The sequence below is a fragment of the Haliotis rubra genome, unplaced genomic scaffold (assembly GCF_003918875.1).
Source record: "Haliotis rubra isolate DU_JTF1 unplaced genomic scaffold, ASM391887v1 Scf326, whole genome shotgun sequence".
NCBI lineage: Eukaryota > Metazoa > Mollusca > Gastropoda > Lepetellida > Haliotidae > Haliotis > Haliotis rubra.
This window is the reverse complement of record NW_025766998.1, coordinates 169579-185782: the sequence shown is the minus strand read 5'-3', so window position 1 is coordinate 185782 and position 16204 is coordinate 169579. Positions and strand designations below refer to the sequence as shown.

At 42.1% G+C, this 16204-nt stretch overlaps 1 protein-coding gene across 4 annotated transcripts in view; it reads left to right on the top strand.

The window, feature by feature from the left end:
* LOC124283954 (Na(+)/H(+) exchange regulatory cofactor NHE-RF1-like) overlaps positions 1 to 16204 on the top strand; it is a 90354-nt gene that overhangs the window by 72511 nt on the left and 1639 nt on the right. The gene's annotated exons all lie outside the window — the stretch shown is intronic.

Genomic DNA, 16204 nt, shown 5'->3' with positions numbered 1-16204 from the left:
TTGCAATGCGAGGTTCGAGGTTAACTGATCATATCCCCGTAATCTAAATTGCTTCCTCGAAAATGATAATCGTTTCAATTTAAAGACAACAGCCGCTGGTCGAGATAAAAACTAGAAATTACTGAATGATATTTTCTGAAAAATATTACTCTTAGTTATTGAGGATGAAAAAGCTGCCGGCCATAAGGACCTGCAGAAAACAAAATCTCTGGGTCCCAGTGGTTTTCAGTCGGCTTCGGACCTAAGGACCGACGTTAATTTCGAACGCTGTCAGAGAGTGATGTTAACCGTTGTGGTACTGGTTATCAGTGTGTGATGTTAACCGTTGTGGTACTGGTTATCAGTGTGTGATGTTAACCGTTGTGGTACTGGTCGGTTATCAGTGTGTGATGTTAACCGTTGTTATCAGGTATTGGTTATCGGTGTGTAATGTTTAACCGTTGTGGTACTGGTTATCAGTGTGTGATGTTAACCGTTGTGGTACTGGTTATCAGTGTGTGATGTTAACCGTTGTGGTATTGGTTATCGGTGTGTAATGTTAACCGTTGTGGTACTGGTTATCAGTGTGTAATGTTAACCGTTGTGGTATTGGTTATCGGTGTGTAATGTTAACCGTTGTGGTATTGGTTATCGGTGTGTAATGTTAACCGTTGTGGTACTTGGTTATCAGTGTGTGATGTTAACCGTTGTGGTATTGGGTATCGATGTGTGATGTTAACCGTTGCGGTATTGGTTATCAGTGTGTGATGTTAACCGTTGTGGTACTGGTTATCAGTGTGTGATGTTAACCGTTGTGGTACTGGTTATCAGTGTGTGATGTTAACCGTTGTGGTACAGGTTATCAGTGTGTGATGTTAACAGTTACGTTATTGGTTATCAGTGTGTGATGTTAACCGTTTTGGTACTGGTTATCAGTGTGATGTTAACCGTTGTGGTACTGGTTATCAGTGTGTGATGTTAACCGTTGTGGTACTGGTTATCAGTGTCTAATGTTAACAGTTGTGGTATTTGGCACCAGTGTGTGATGTTAACCATTGGTATTGGTTATCAGTGTGTGATGTCAACCGTTGTGGTACTGGTTATCAGTGTGTGATGTTAACCGTTGTGGTACTGGTTATCAGTGTGTGATGTTAACCGTTGTGGTATTGGGTATCTGTGTGTGATGTTAACCGTTGCGGTATTGGTTATCAGTGTGTGATGTTAACCGTTGTGGTATTGGGTATCGGTGTGTGATGTTAACCGTTGTGGTACTGGTTATCAGTGTGTGATGTTAACCGTTGTGGTACTGGTTATCAGTGTGTGATGTTAACCGTTGTGGTACTGGTTATCAGTGTGTGATGTTAACCGTTGTGGTACTGGTTATCAGTGTGTGATGTTAACCGTTGTGGTACTGGTTATCAGTGTGTGATGTTAACCGTTGTGGTATTGGTTATCAGTGTGTGATGTTAACCGTTGTGGTACTGGTTATCAGTGTGTGATGTTAACCGTTGTGGTATTGGTCACCAGTGTGTGATGTTAACCGTTGTGGTATTGGTTATCAGTGTGTGATGTTAACCGTTGTGGTACTGGTTATCAGTGTGTGATGTTAACCGTTGTGGTATTGGTTATCAGTGTGTGATGTTAACCGTTGTGGTACTGGTTATCAGTGTGTGATGTTAACCGTTGTGGTATTGGTTATCAGTGTGTGATGTTAACCGTTGTGGTACTGGTTATCAGTGTGTGATGTTAACCGTTGTGGTATTGGTTATCAGTGTGTGATGTTAACTATTAAGATGTTGGTTATCAGGATAGTGGCAAAACTAGAGAAACATTTCTTTGATAATGCACATCGTTGTTTACAAAACAGTTCCTAATATAAAGCCTGACCAATAGACACATGGTGATTCAGCAGCGAAACATGTACAACCTCACCTGTACAGGTGCTCCATGGTCAGTGACGGATGGTTTAATCTACAAGCTCGTCCCAACAGTTCCTCTATAATTCTTTGATCTCTGACAAATCCCACCCCCGGGCCATTCCCACCGACAGACCAACACACCCCAGCACACACGTGATAACACATCATCACGTCGCCATTGTAACCCCGCCCTAATCATCGTTCAACGGCGTCCATTGTCAGTCTCCCTGCAAACACCGGCTCCTCTCAACCAGAAAGGTCATGACACTGTGCCGGCCACTCGTGAAGGAGACACGCCCCCTTTCGGACCTCCATAGCCTGTCGGTATAATTAGGACCCCAAGGCTTATGTTTGTCTTATCAACCGTTTGAACTTTATCAGATACACTGGTTATGTCACTGCTGTGCGTCTCGTGATGTCCAGCGATCTGTTTGAAGTTAAACAATACATGACCAAGTCAACCCCGCCCACCTCCCAGGATGCAATAACATAGCCCACCTATACGTATCTTACCTTTGTGACTCACAAGCTATCACAGTTATGTTTAGTGGGTGTTATTGGAGGTAAATACATATATATCATTTATGACGTATTGAAGTCGGGTTTAGGAAGTATTTATGTGGGGGGTGTGAGTTACGGCGCCTGGTGGGTCTCAGTAGTTCCAGTAGTTAACCTTACACGTCTGGTGATTCAGCCAGAGAAGTAGACTAACAACTAGTCTCTGAAATGAACTTATTTTACTGAAAAAAGTTCATAGTAAAAAAAATATATATAATGAAAAGGAGCCCTGAGACTTTCTTCATTTTCAGAAGCTGAGGAAGTCTAGATTTGCTACATTTTCTAGACTTGTGTGGGGCTTTCTTGGATATATTTGCTTCAGGGTCTGTACGAGAGACTACCAGAGTAGCAACAATTACTATTGTATCATCTCATGTCTGACATATGTTCATCAATATCTAAATACACGAATGTTATTTTACAGACTTTGATAGTTTCGAGGAAATTGTGATGCATACATATAGCTACAAAAATACTAAGTTGATAAACAAAATATTTAAAATATTCCAGGAATTTCCGAATGTTTCTTTCCATATGAAAGGGTAAGAATAGGGACTGGGGTGATGGTGGGTGTGGGTGTGTATGTGTGTCTGTGATGGGGGCGTCAAGAGTTTGGTCTGTGGGTGTGGGTGTGTATGTGTGTGTATGTGATGGGGGCGTCAAGGGTTTGGTCGGTGGTGTGGGCGTGGGTGTGTATGTGTGTCTGTGATGGGGGGTGTCAAGGGTTTGGACAGGGGTGTGGGTGTGGGTGTGGGTGTGGGTGTGGGTGGGTGTGGGTGTGGGTGTGGGTGTGGGTGTGGGTGTGGGTGTGGGTGTGGGTGGGTGTGGGTGTGGGTGTGGAGTGTGTATGTGTGTCTGTGATGGGGGTGTCAAGGGTTTGGACGGGGGTGTGGGTATGGGTGTGGGTGTGGGTGGGTGGGTGTGTGTATGTGTGTGTGTGATGGGGTGTCAAGGGGTTTGGACGGGGGTGTGGGTGTGGGTGTGGGTGTGGGTGGGTGTGGGTGTGTATGTGTGTCTGTGATGGGGGTGTCAAGGGTTTGGACGGGGGTGGGTGTGGGTGTGGGTGTGGATGTGGGTGTGGGTGTGGGTGTGGGTGTGGGTGTGGGTGTGGGTGTGGGTGTGGGTGTGGGTGTGGGTGGTAAGCATCATTGTGGTTTTCGTGCATGACTACCTGCAGTGACATTGACAACTGCTACCGATGTTTCCTGGTCTAAAATCCGGATTATTCCCTCGCGGAGAGAAGAAAATATTCACTTCACTCCCATGAAGCATGTATGAAAGCTTCCCTAATCTGTTCCGCCCTAATCGGATCTACTCAATGGAATGCAACAAGAGTTTCGAATGTTTTGCAGATTATGCCGAAACCACCTAGATCACCACGCATAAGAAGGCGAGTGACATATACAGTATTGATGGTGCTTGCCTGACAACAGATCTCAATCGTGACCACATCCTGGCGACCCGGTTTAAGCATGAATGAGTGTGAGTGTGAGTGTTAGTGTGAGTGTGTGAGTGAGTGAGTGAGTGAGTGAGTGAGTGAGTGAGAGTGCTGCTATTTAGCCAAATAACACAAAAGGAGACATAAATGGCCTTCACATACTGATGTTTTGCTACAGTTCCACCTCTCACCGATTTATCAAGATCAGACATATAGTCCCGATTCATCTCTGGACCTGTGAAGATCCGGGTTATAACTGGTCTTCACCAACCCATGCTTGTCGTAAAAGGCGAGTAACGGGATCGGGTGGTCAGGCTCTCTGGCTTGATTGATGTATGTCATCGTAAATCGATGCTTATGCTATTGGTCACCGGATGGTCTGGTCGAGACTCGATTATTTAGAAACCGCCACCATATAGCTGGAATATTTCTGAGTGCAGCGTTAAACAGCAAACCATCCAACCAACCAACCAACCAACCAATTCATTTCTGCGGCCATGTTTGGACAAGAGGCAAAGCGTACCCCTATATCAGCGACGTGAACACTTTTCAAGTCGTAAAATACATGTTAATAACACATGCCGCGGTTGAGCACAGAAGGGGAATTTATATGTTTCTAGCTGGGTATATTGTGACATATTGCTGTGGGAGACCATGATAGCGACCGGAAGTCCGGCCCAGACGCCTAAAGCACCTCCATGACGCCATTAACATCTCAACAGGGAAGGTATTCACGAAGGGGACGAGACATTATCGTTGAAATACCTGACAAGAGTACCTTTATCCCCGAAAGTCCGCATTGGGGCTGTCCATCCTTTTGTACCCCGGATCCTGATTTCCGTTTAGTGGTATGCAGGATGTGGCAATGTAGCGCAGGATGTCAAAGATTTTTATGTAGAACGCGGAACCCAATATTTCAACGTTGATGTATATTTTCGGCTGTGAAAATCCTAGTTTAAGTTATTTGTGCAGCTGTGTACACTTATATGACTTCAGAGTTTTTAACTGGATGTCAAGGCAGCTAAGGTGGTTTCCCAGATGCCCAGAGAGGTTGGCACCCGCGCTTGTGAAATCACGATTCTGTGGATGTCCCGTCGGTGAGGGTAGAGAGTCAAGGGAGGTAACTCTGATCAGATCATGACCTAACGCCATGAACGTGGCACAAATGGATACCCTTGTCGCTTCAGGCAACCTGTTTTGTTTTTATATACACGAGAAACAAAAACAATCAGTAAAGCAATCAATATTGTGATAGAATGAAAACATGTCACCATGTGTGTCGCAACTATCTGCAGAGTCGATGATAACTGTTGATGTTGCAATCCAATAATATATTGAAATTGGTTTATTTGTTGTTTTACGCTCTCAAATAAAATGTTTGATGGACTGGAACAAGCAACTCTCAAAGGTACAGAATGGGTATAAAAACATGACATCAGATGATGTGAGTTCCACTGGTGTACGAAACCTCCTACAGGCAAGTCAAGCTTCAACGATTCATCCGGTTTGGCTTTCTCTGTCCCCGGTGATATTGCTGGAATATTGCTAAGGTTCACCCGTTCATCCGGTCTTTCTCTCTCGGAAGGTTCAGTGAATTGGCACGATATGGAGGTCAAATCCATGAGATATTGTACTGTTGGATGGTTGTTCTTCGAACTGACATCCTCCAGTATCCGCCACACTTATAAACGTTGTGAAACATAAATTTCAGGAATCTGCGTCGTTTTTTTTTTTTAAAAACTGCAACCCGAGTGTACCCTGGTACTCTCCCAGAAGCCCAGGAATTCGGGGTCCAAGTGGACCGCCTACTAATTGTGACTCAACACGGATGAGGGAATATGTTCAATGGTTTACTCGAACCGTTCTGGTGTACATGCTTAACAAGCTGAACGATTCGTTGTAATAGTATCTCTGCTGTTGGCGTGCTATTCCGACACACCTATTTTGGACCTAATTGCCTAATATAATCAGCTTTGAAACTGAAAAATGACTCACGATTAAAAAAAATGTTTTAGAAGGACCGATTTCGTTCTGTGAATTGAGGCTATTAGGAAATTCCTGCGATCATGCGTATTGATGTCTACATAGAAACCGCCCCTTCCTTTATTCTCGGGTGTCGTTCCGATTCAGCTGACGCCTTACCCCATAACGTCACATTACACTGCCACAATAACATTACATAGGTGAGCACAAGGATCTGTAGCGGTTTGCTCGGTAGGAAGTCTTCGTCCAAGTTTATGTGTACATGTACACGGTAGCCACACTGGGGCGTCATCTTGCATCACGTGATTAAAACATGGCGGCCGGCTATTTACGAATTTTTTCCCTATATGTAGTTTGAAATACGTGTTGTTAAACTCAGTAGGATGGAACAGAAAGGTCAAAACGCAGTTGTATTTGAAGTTATTAGAAGTTGAAACGACTTTGTTGAACCGTCTTTCACGTTGTACGAGTAACGGAAAAATACTGAAATATACGGAAAGTACCGAAGGTATCACATAAACTCGTAATGCGTCCGTCACATCGGTGTTTGCATGGTGTACCCTTAAGGCGAGCAATGAATCGTGTAGGACAAATATATCTGAGTCACAACGAGATACTTAATGGGATGTAAACGTGATCTGTTCCCTACGTCGGGATATATAATCTTTACCTGTACGAGGTCACTGTGCTCGTGTCATGACATGCGGATTGTCTTACATCCAGATTCTTGTCCGTTTTTATGACAATTCGTATTAAGTGAAACACAGCATTAAGCCCCGCGTCTGAGACAGAATCGGATAAAGTGGCATTTTGTTGAGACAGCTACGTAGTGGATTATGAAGCCATCATGTCCTTAATCTCCCCTCAAGGTTCTTCATCTTCTTGACTCCACCATATTTTGTGTTGACATTTGTGCACTCGGAGGCAATCGGCTTTGTCCGCTATCAATATAATACCTCGGAGAATAATAGCGTAGGGATTGCATGGATTCATTGTAACGCCGGATCCATCGCATACATTGAGTAGGACACGACGGCTTTCCATAAATACAGGTTATTCTAGTCTAAACCGAAATTAAGTACTATATATTTTTTGCTTGAAATCAACAGCAAACTGGAACTTTTAAAACAGTTTAATGAGGTTCGAACTGCCACCAGCTGGTCCAAGCCGGTTCTGTTGGACTGAGGCAAGTGTAGTGGACAGTGGCGGTGTGGGTCAGGGCTACCCCCGGGGACCCTTTGGGCCGCTTTTAACATGGTGGCATTATGTACTCGGTGATTTGATTTGATATAATCTAGGCTCTCTTGAATTGTCATTCTTTGTTGGTTAACAGTAAATTCCAACTATATGAAGGCGTTCTGAAAATACTTGTAGCAGACAATCCAGTGATTGACATCGTGCGCATCGAACTTGGCAGTTGCGATTCGGTGGAATACATCAACCAGCAAGCCTGAGCATCAGACCCTGTTAGCCTCATCTGCCAGGCATGGGTTGTGAAGACTGATTGTAGCCCGGACCTTCAACGGCTCTCACTTTGATGGTTTAGACGCACATGCATCTCTCAATGTAGGGTTAACTTTACGGATTTCGCTGTCAACTGCTGATATCCGGCATATAAAGTGTGTTTGCTACCGCAAGTTCAAGTGTTGGGGAGGATAATATAACCGCTGGCTATACGGTATACAACACTGTAACGGTATCGGGGGGAAATACTATCGGTAGTTGTCTCGTGTCAGGCACAGTGTGTGAGTGAGTTAGAATCTGCGCCGATTACAAGATAACCTTGATAGCGACAGCTTTTGTAGCTCGGAAACGTGTGGTCGATAATGTGAGCATTTTCCCATATTTTAAAAATATATACAGCCATGTGTACGACTGATCAAGTCAGATAACTATGTCTGTGTCATAACGGATGTACATTTAAAAGCCTCGTCAAACCCAAATTCATCCACTGTCACTGAAGATAACCCGTGTGTTAACCTGGATGCAATGTATCCGATCAACCAAAGCTGTTTTTTCTAACCTCCATCCAAATCTTCTTTTCCGGAATCAAGCGAGGTTTTCCGACTGATAACTGTATACAGATCACCACGATCAACATACGAGGTGGCCATACCATCCCGACAGGTAGTCACGTGTTTGTACAGGCTCCACCTCGTCCCGTCCCCTGGAGTTTGTTTGGAATAACTGCATATATAATGTTGACTAAGAAAAAGATGAACAAACATGTGTCAGTGTGCTGAAGTCGGTGTTATATCTACACAATATGACACTGTCACTTGAGGACGCTAATCTCATCCAGGTCATAATGTCGCGTGACACGTGCTTCCAGTTTCTGCCATGGACAGCGTGGTTGATGATACAGGGCGCTTCCTGTAACAACATTGTTTGAGACTGCATTATTGTTTGTCTGTTGTTTGATGTCGTGCTCGGCAACATTCAGGTATCTCGACCAGACAATCCAGTGATTGACATGATGAGCATCGATTTAAGCAGTTGGGCTATGATGACATACATCAGCCACGACCACGAGACTGATCACCCATATCTTCGCCTCGTACGACAGGCATGGGTTACTTAAGACCAATTCTTCCAGGTACTGTATGTGTTCAAAATTAACAAGCCGATTAGGATGACACGTTACACAAATGAGATTAGGAGTGAGTGAAATTTTTAGTTTTACGCCGCACTCAGCAATATTCCAGCTATATGGCGGCGGTCTTAAAATAATCGAGTCTGGACCAGACAATCCAGTGATCAACAGTTTGAGCATCGATCTGCGCAATTGGGAACCGATGACATGTGTCAACCAAGTCCGCGAGCCTGACCACTCGATCCCGTTACCCGCCCCTTACGACAAGCATAGTCGCCTTTTGTGGCAAGCATTCGTTGCTGAAGACCTATTCTACCCGAGATGAGATTAAGAAGATACATTTAGTAATAAATGAAGTAAAATACTGTAGTCCTACGGGTGGCCGTGTGGTTAAAGAGTTCGTCCGTTACCCCAAAGGTCCGGGTTCCATTCCCCATAGCGGAACAATAAGTGAAATACATATTTGGTGTTCCCGTCAGTGATACTAATGGATGGTGTGAACATTTTAGCATTATGAAATTGATTAAAGAAAATTAAACTGTGACAATTCAATATCAATGGGGACTATTTGTATATTTTACCACCGCTTCAGCTACTTGTGAGACGCAATGACCCATTTACTATTAACCAGTCATTGTCGCCTCCTGGTTGTTTGTTGTTTTACGCCGCACTCAGCAATATTCCAGCTATATGGCGGCTGTCTGTAAATAATCGAGTCTAGACCAGACAATCCAGTCATCAACATCACGACCATCGATCTACGCAACTGGGATACGATGACGTGTGTCAAACAAGTCAGTGAACCTGACAACCCAGTCCCGTTAGTCGCCTCTTACGACAAGCATGGGTTGCTGAAGACTAATTCTAACCCGAATCTTCACGGGTCGTCTCCACCTGGACGTAGTTAACGGCGTACAGCTTGGTTTCTACGTTTTGGGACGAAGATCAAGGATTAGGGTAAAGAAATACGAATAGTGAAGTGAACTGACCACAACTTCCATACCTTATAACAAATAACGTGCATGACAGTGCAAGCGATCCTGTCGTGGGATATTGTGGATGCTCTCACCAGTGACCATAAATTAAGAGTTTAACAATCACTTGTCATAGACAGCCTTCAGTTCAGACTGAATCATCAGACAGTTGGCTGTAATTGGAGGATTGTGTGTAAGATTTTTCAGAAAAAATGTACACCGATCCAGTAACGTAAAACTGATAATATACTATTCCAAAAAAGAAACGCATAACTCAGAAATCTGTTGCGAAAATGTTTGTATCTTCAGACATGTATAACTCGAAACTTCTTCAAAACGAATGTCAATTTCTGAAAGTAATCTGGATTTTTATAGCCAGACAGTGCATGCTCTTTGCTGCACAATTTCAACTGGAAGGTGATTTCTGTTACGTTGTGGCGATGCATTTTTTAATCCTTGTAAGAAATTTCATCAAAATCAACATTTTCAGGTACAGTCGATTTTTACTTGTACACTTGTGTAAAATCATGTTATCAACACTTTTGTTACATAGTTTGACGATTGTTTGAACACAATAGGTAATTAATAGATTTTGAAAAATACAAAATGATTATGCGTTTCTTTTGGGGGATAGCATATTTAGAGTTGCGTGTTTTAATATGACCTATTACGCTGAATGTGACCACAGGTATTTGCAAGCGATTGACATTTTGTGTGGAACCGGGGTTGGTCTAAATTTATTTAGCTTCCTGTGCTCTGAATAGGAACTGGAAGTGGTGGTCTGTTTTATTTTTATTGTTGGTTCTAAGACTGCACTATACACATATATATACATGCTGTAGCTTTTGAGGGCTTAGTTAGTTTTTAAAGAAAAATAACGTTACTATAGAAATCGATGGGAAAATAGTTGGTTTTGTGTAACCTATAATCAGCCAAGCGCTTCGTGCTTGTCGTAAGAAGCGACTAACGGGATAGGGTGGTCAGGCTCGCTGACTTAGTTGAAACATGTCAATTGCGTAGAACGATGCTCATGCCGTTAGTCACTGGATTGTCTGGTCTACATTCGTAACTTACAGACCGCCGCCATGTAGCTTGCATATTGCTGAGTGCGACGTTAATAGCAAACAGACAAACTTTGGTGAATGGTTTCTATACGGAGTTGTAGCCAAATCCATTTTTCTACTTTTCATTTTCGGTATTGTTATAGTGTGAAGACATTATAATCTTCAGTGTGAGTAGATGCATATTACTTAATGAGACATGATTTTTTACGCTGCGTCATTGCGGTATGTAAATCACTGACATAACGACCTGCCCATATACCCGGAGTACGCTGCTCTCCCTTCCCCCTCGTTCTAAATTACAACCACTGTTTTCACGTTACAACAAACATGGCGTACAGAGGGATATAACTCCCCCGGGGTACATGTTTACGAATGGCGCACGTGCTCCTTGTTAATATCTTGGTATTTACCCAAGAGCGGTGGGATAGCATAGTGGTTAAAGCGTCGGCTCGTCACGCTGAAGACCAAGGTTCGATTCCCTACATGGTTACAATATGTGAAGCCTATTTCTGGTGTCCTCCGCCGTGATATTACTGGAATATTGCTAAATGCGGCGTAAAACCATACTCACTAACTCTCTCACTCCATAGCAGTGGCTAGAGCACCATTTATAGTCAAGAATCAGTGTAATGAGACATACGATTATATTCCCACGTACACGAGCCAAATGAACTGAGTCTTGTCGCTCAACCACGACGTTGTAGATTACAATGCACCTCTGACTGGCGTGTATATGCAACAATCGCAATCGGGGATAACAGATACAGCCAAGTATGTTATACATTTGTAACTATCAAAATTTCACAATTGTATATTGTCATTATTGAACCTATATTTTGTATATAACACACTGAACCTAGTAGAATATTAGTCATCGTATACCCGCATACCTGTCCATTGTCACCCAGTCCATTGTGTGCTGGTCCATTGTCCGCTTGTCTCTGTGGTGGCCAACTACAGCGGGTGTACTGGCCTGACACAGCCGATCTGACAATGTCCTTATGTGAACACTACCAGAAATATTTTGTTCTTTTTAATCAACTATACTTTCTAGGTTTTAAATTGATCACAAATATACCTATCAGTTATTAATGCTCCTTAATTAACAATATTGTTAAAAGACCTAACCCCAAAGCCTATGTTAACACTGACTAGTAGGCACACCTCATACCGGAGTCATGAGACACGAGTGATTTCTATCACTCAAACCTGATGACCTATAGCGAGTCAATTTTCCTTTTATAACTTCTGTTCACAATGTCCAATGAATTCCTGGCTCAGAATGAAGTGCAACAACAATAGCATGACGTCACCAAAATGGTACTAAGTCACTTTATTCTGTCTTTTAAGTCTTTGTTAGCAGACATAGCAAAATCTTTTCCGTTGAATAAAGTGTTTTTTTCATTGACATTCAGCTGGAACTGAAATAACTCACTGCAGGTTTGGTCAGGTGCAAATATCTAGCTCCATTCAGTGGTGCCATATCATCGCTCTGGTTAGGTCATCCTCCAGGCAGACCAAGCATCTTCACTCAACAAGGTCGGCCTGTGTACTGTTTTCTATAGTCTGAGTGAGTGAGTAAATGAGTATGGGGAATCGAACTCAGACTTAATCGTAGTGAGCGAACCCTTCAACCACTTCCCTAACCCCGAAGAGAGTCGGAGTTCAGAGTAAATATATACATCGTATTAATATATATGTGTATGTGTATTCAACTTTAACAGTAATGGGACATTACGGCCGGGTTTCAGTGGTGCTCGTTCGTGTTCTTTTCGTCAGGACTGACTGACTGAGTTTGGTTTTTACGCCGCTTTTAGCAATATTCCAGCAACATCACGGTGGGGGACACCAGAAATGGGCTTCACACATTGTGCCAATGTGGGGATTCGAACCCGGGTCATCGGCGTGACGAGCCAACGCTTTAACCATTAGGCTACCCCACCGCCCCTTTTCGTCAGGAAGTGTCATTATTGTAAAAAATTGAACCAAAACAATCGCATTCCATATCCCTCAACCAATCATATAGCTCCGAAGATTGCTTATAAAAACTTACTCACACGCCCTCATGGTTAAGGCGACCGCTCGTTACGCTGAAGACCCGGGTTCTATTCCCACATGGGTACATGTGCTGTACCCCCGCCTTGATAGTGCAGGAATATTGCTAAAAGCGGCGTAAAACCATACTCAAGCGCTCACCTCCACCCGGCCCGTGAACTCACTCACTAACGTCTTGTTGAAAGTAAATCAGACAATTACACAACACATCGGTGTTTACAAAGAAAGTTTATTTATGTATCAAGAGGTAGTCGGAGGTACAGGCCGAGGTCAGGTTCAGTGAGCAATCGTTGCTGACGTCATCACTACAACCCATACACGAGATGCGGAAGCAGTACCTGACACCAGCAGTACACGTGCCACAAGATGGCGGAGAGTGTTCCTACAAGGATCCTACAGGTGCTGAAGTACAGGCCGCTGGGGAAGAACCTAGCGCCCTTGCAGACAGACTGCGACCAGCAACATCACCACGTTGGCCCACAACGTCATCGACAACGGGGAGTATCCTGAAAAGACCATTCTTCATTATATATCCACGCCTCCAGATGCCAACACTTATTGGCAATAGTGAGATGCTTGACAACCATCCCGTAGAAGCTGTTTACATCAATATTTAAAGTACATACATCAGTCTGAGACTGTTACCTGTCCAATTAAAAACTATATCACAGGTATTGCTGAATAATCACGTGACTAAACGTAGGCACAGTACACCCGCGCCAGGTATTAAAGGAGGGGTATCCTCGTCGCAGTTTCGACTGCAGCAGCTTAGAGGTAGTTATTAGTATCTAGTATGAAACTGAGGCACGGACTTAAATTAGTCAGTTTGATAATAATCCCTGAAGACTTAGCGGATCAAAGACTTTTCAATGACTTTTATAAAACTTGCTGCGGCTGCCAGTAACACTGAGTGTAGCTCACAGTATCTAGCACCTCACCTGAGTGATGTCCGGTGGTAGATTCATGGTGTCCGGTGGTGTGTGCGGCGGTGTGCGCGGCGGTTGTAGTCGCACTCTGCACCGCTCCCAGGCACACTAAGGCTGCAAAGTAAGGTCAAGGTCACCGATAGCCATCATCGTCACATTATCGGGCTCTGATATTATAACCATTTCTTGATTTTGTCCAACACGTAGGTCTTGCAATTCTCCATTGAACAGTTTAAGTGTACTTAGGCTATTTAACACGACGGTGACTTTAAAAAAAAATGTTAATAGTTAAACAAAAGAAAGTACAAGGTTGAAAACTGGATTTGAAGAAAATGTTGTCAGAATGTTACTGAACAGAGAACAGTTGCCATAAAACTGCAAACCTAAGTCTAAAACGTAACTATAGCAACTGCATTAAATACATCACCATCGTACAGTCATGTAATGTTGGTCTCCTGGTAAGCAACTATCAGACAAGGAGGTAGACTGACGCTTATATATATAATTTTGATGCAAACCAACAGTTCCTTTAACCTGAGGAAATCTAGACTTGCTTCATTTAGAACTTTAGCATCGCACGAATCTCCAGGCAGCAGGAACGATAATGCGCTTGGCTGTTGGGCAGACAAACAAGGGGGGGGTGGGGTGTGTGTCTCTTTTACCAGATAATTTGGATTAAGGGAAATACTACATTCGACATATTTCGACGCATGCTCCACCAACCTGACAATACTTGTCGTATTATACCAAATGGTATATGTAGTTGTAACATAGGATATTTGTTAAATGAAAACAAATACGATTTAATATTCAATATTTCATTATCATATAAACCACCTGTATATAATTATACTGTGAATACATATATACTAAATTTACGGTCACAGGCATAATATATACTGACTGACAACTATACAACTTACGTAGTAAAAGCTTCGTAATGTTTTCATACGCCTGAGACTTGGCCTAAAAGATTTATATATCAAGCAAGGAAGATATTCATCTATTATAAAATCACAAAGGTTCTGTCCATTTTGAAATACTGTAGAGAATGAATTACACTTTCTATTTCTTTGTCCTGCATATAATGATTTAAGGCAACTGTATTTTCCACAATGGCTACAATCAAATATTAATGCAACAAAACTGTATTCAATACTTTCATGTAAAGCATCCCTATTACAATATAAGGTAGCTCTATTTATTTATCACGCGCTTATATTGAGAAGAGATTCAATGTAACGTGTGTCGCATGTTGTATATGTTGTACATATCATACATATTTATTTTGTATATGGGCCTCTGGCCTTCATGCAATAACCTGATTGATTGACAAAAGAAAGTATTCTCTTGATAATTTGATTTGATAGCAAAGTTACACATTTTATGAAAATCTAAAAGCAGTTGCTGACACAGAAAACTTAAGGCCCTAAACACGACCTTCATACGCATATAAAACACATCACCGTATAAAACATTTCTTTTTATGTTAACATCCATGAAATTAAAACAATGAAATTAAATGCTTTCTGTTGCCCCAGCAGTTAAACAAATTCCATCAAATTCCACATAGCCCATGCCCCTCCAACACGCTGCCTACACATACTGGATAATTATTCAGTTATAAACATAACTACCCGTTTCGTTATACCTGTCGGGGCTCTTTAAAAGGGATTAATTTATTAAGTTTATACATACTTCTTTTATGCCTTTAGATAGAAACGTCTTCACATATTACTTTTTTACTACAGATTTTGAAAAACTACTAAATTTATATTCACCATAAATCAATAATCAGTCATTATAAGAACAAAAATGTAAGCTGGATATATAAACAAATGATAAAACAAATTAAATTGAACAAAGGGTTAAATTGTTCAAATGACCATGAATACAAAACCAAATGCTAGTGACAGTGCCAAACATCAAAACCAACTTTGGCAAGGTCGTTCGCTTTCAACGCAGCAATGAAGTGGAACGCGCTACCGCTTGAACTCAAAACCAGCGAGTCACTAACATCTTTTAAGACTGGCCTCAAAACATTTCTTTTCAAGTGTCAATTTCCATCTTAAGAGCAACGAGCATTTATTAGTGAATGATGCGCTATATAAATGCAATTATTATAATACTATTTAAATGACTACTATATAACCACAAATCAATACTCACTCATCATAAGAACAAAAATGTAAGTTGGAGTTAAAACAAATAATAAAACAAAATAAATTGAGCAAAGGTTAAATTGTTCCAATGACCATGAATACTATTTGAATATAGTTATGAAAGTGTGGAAGTTAGATGTTTGACAGAGATTCTCACCCAGAAGGCCAAGGATCATGGCAGTCTTCATCTTAGTGTCTGTGAACCTGTCAGTGTCAGTTGTCCCAGTGTGAGGGAAATTTATACTGTAGATATTGCCATGGCAACATAAACACAACAAACACAGAATGTTCAACATAGGTGATTTGCATCTGAACATAATCAGGCAAAACCCAGCCAAGTACAAAGAATGAGTGTCACAACCAGTACCCGTTGATTACCTGGCCCACCTAAAGCCTCGAAACAGAGGTATTTCGGTCCATGCCCCCTAATTCATTTCTGATTCGTGTTATTGAAAGGGTTTGAATATATTTCGATTGGATTTGCGTGTTAAGTGAAAAACTGCTTATTGGAAAGTCTATATATATTTATCAAGTTGATCACCTGAGACGTACG